This window comes from Pleurodeles waltl, chromosome 12 (genome assembly GCF_031143425.1).
Source record: "Pleurodeles waltl isolate 20211129_DDA chromosome 12, aPleWal1.hap1.20221129, whole genome shotgun sequence".
NCBI classification, from domain to species: domain Eukaryota; kingdom Metazoa; phylum Chordata; class Amphibia; order Caudata; family Salamandridae; genus Pleurodeles; species Pleurodeles waltl.
In genome coordinates, this window is record NC_090451.1 from 134,789,759 (window position 1) to 134,792,618 (window position 2,860).

The following is a 2,860-nucleotide window of genomic DNA, read 5'->3' on the forward strand; positions in this document are numbered from 1 at the left end:
CGTCTCTCCTATGACAGTGAGCCGAGGAATGGATGGGGCTGTTAAACAATACAGGAGAGCTTACGCTATAGCGCCAAGAAACTACTTTCCGAAAAAAATAGATGTTCGAGTGCTTCACCTGTGTAAAGACTGCTGTGGGCTGTTAGAGGCACACGCATACGGCTGCGATTGTAAACCATTGATTGAGTGCTAGCTCAAAAAGCAGAGAAATGTGTTTTGCTGTTTGAAAAACGACCCTTTACTAAAGCAAAGCTCTCGGGGGTGGGGATGGCCCCCGCGAATAACTTGATGAACCTACTCCTGCCCCCCCTCCCCTCCTCTCCTCTCCTCTCCTCCCCCCAACCCCGTTTAAATAAGGACCCTGCACGCGGTTTTATGGAAATCCGGGCCAAGAGTGAGACAGATTCTGTTTAATACACATGGCTCATACAGTCCCGATGAGTTCACAGCAGAGGTAGCGCGTAGAACTGAGTCAACTTGGTGGAACTTGCAAGAGAAAAGCAGAAAGTGACACGCCATCTCCCTCTCGCCTGCTACCCGTACGCGGAACTGAGAACATCGGTAGCTTTGACGTGGCGCCTTGCCGATTGCTAAGGGTCACCTGTACAATATCTGTGCCAGGCAAATGCGCTGTGCATGCTGGGACTTGTATGTTCATACTTACAGCACAGATAGTAAAATTGCAAGGTGCAGCCGGTTTAGCGCTGTTGGTTTCAAAACAAGGACTGGCTGAAATGGCGGGTGACGTTGTGTCATCAGTAAGGAACTGCACAGGCGCCAATCCACTAATACATTATTATATTGTATATGTGCATACATATCTATAACAGAGTACACCTTAAGATACACTTTGCTTTCTTGTCCGTTCTATACCTGCTAGATAACACCTGTTCGGTCTCCCCCGTCCGTCCTTATTTCTTGTGTTTGCCTGTTTTACAGCATCATCCAAGACCCCTTTTTTCGGCTCCCGCCCCTCCCTCGGTACCCCTTTGTTGAAGGTATCTTGCATGCTAGCATGGTATTCGTTTCTCCGCGGCTGGAACTGCGTACATAAAAACGTGTTTATACGCCGATCCTTTTCGTAATCCTTTAATACCCCACTCTGTGAATTTACCATTAGATTCATAATTATCGCTCTTTTTTTTGGATTTGCTGTTCCACTATTTACAAAAATTAAAAACATGTTCGTAGTCGGCAGGATTCGAACCTGCGCGGGGAAACCCCAATAGATTTCTAGTCTATCGCCTTAACCGCTCGGCCACGACTACAGATGGGAGAAACGCCACAGAGGAGCTATAGGACTTACAATTTCTCTGCGGCATAAATGTCTAATCGGTGCTTGCATTGGAAAAATAAAAGTGACGGTACTCTCCAATTTACAGTATTACGTTTTTCTTGAGACGTGCAGGTGCTCTCCCTCTCCAAATAAAAAAGGTACTCAGCACCGGCCCATTTAAAGCACCGACCTAAGTCTTATTTTTTTAGTTTCACATGCGTCTCAGTAAATGGTGTTGGTCTAAACGATGTATTCATTTCACGTTTTATTTCTCTCAGCAGCAAAGATGTAAGAGCGAGTTAAACCTTCACACCCAAGGATCAAAGCACGTGAAAATGAAGCGAGTTAAATGGCACCATGTAATGTGCGGGGATTTCTCTGGCACTGCTGCCATTATAGTCATCTTCATGTCCCACCATAGTATTTGTAGCTTTACTTTTAACATTGTACGGGATCAAAAATCCCATAGTACATTTTGTTTTCAAATGTTTTTAGTGAAATTTTATCGAGGAATACATTTTAGATGTACGTCAAGCCAGGTTAAATAAACCAGAGGGGAAGGTGAATACCGCTGTTGAGAACACCAACATAGCTTCTAATAATGGTGAGCTTCAAAGAGGATTATGAGTTGGTTATGTGGTTGTGAGCTGTAGCCAGGGACGGCCCCTCGGCTATGGCGGAGGAACGTCACCCCTGTGATGAAAGCAGAAAAATAAGGGGATAATCAAAGTATTTTATTATCCCTTTATTTTTCCACTTTCGTAGGGTGGGGTGGGGCCAGCCTCCTCCACATCCACAACTGGAGGAGGAGTGGTGGTGTGCTTCTAAGTGTGCATGTCAGTTTGGCCGGCCGTCTGAGGCCGGCCAAACTGACATGCCCACTTCACACTTTCCACTCGGCTGTGTTGCACAGACAGGTGGAGACCAAGCGCAGTGTCCCACTCCCTCCCTCAGCATCATTTCTGCCCGCTCAGGCCAATCCAGGCACTTCTTTTATGCTGTGTAATAGCATGAGAGAAGCGCCGGGATTGGTTGGGGAGGGATGAAGAACACAAGAAGCTGCTGAAGTGGTGGGAAAACAGAGCCGGCAGGTAAGTTTATCTATGTTTTTTATTGCACCACCGGGCCCCAGCTCCATGCACTGCCCCATGCTCCCACACCTTCCTGCCACCAGCGAATATTGGTTGTAGAGTAGGAAGTTGGTGATGTTTGGTAATGTTTGTATTGGTGAGTTGATGTCTAATAGCAAGGGTATTTTAGTAAACTGAGGTTCCCCCAACTTTAAGCTGTGAAAGCAGAGTTGATGGATAGATAGCATAAAAGAAAATATAGCAAGCACATTAAAGAAAGAGAAGGGGAGATTGGATGCGAGTAGGGTCGATGGAGGGGGGTGGCATGAGAGGAGACAGAATTGTAGTGGGAAAGGTGTGTGGGTGTGGAAGGTGTTTAGACCCACAGCTTGTCAAGTTTGGATCACATTCTTTCTTTTCTTCTATACTTTGTTTTCAAGTATGAATTTAGGGAGTTATCTGCACCTCAAATGAAAAGTATCCATTCGCCCCAGGTGTGGGGGGGGCGAGTCTG

At 46.2% G+C, this 2,860-nt stretch overlaps 1 non-coding gene across 1 annotated transcript; it reads right to left on the reverse strand.

Moving 5' to 3' along the window:
- Positions 1-1,186: 1,186 nt before the first annotated feature.
- TRNAS-AGA (transfer RNA serine (anticodon AGA)) lies at positions 1,187-1,268 on the reverse strand. Its single transcript has one exon. It is a non-coding gene; the product is annotated as a tRNA-Ser (tRNA).
- Between the last annotated feature and the right edge of the window lie 1,592 nt (positions 1,269-2,860).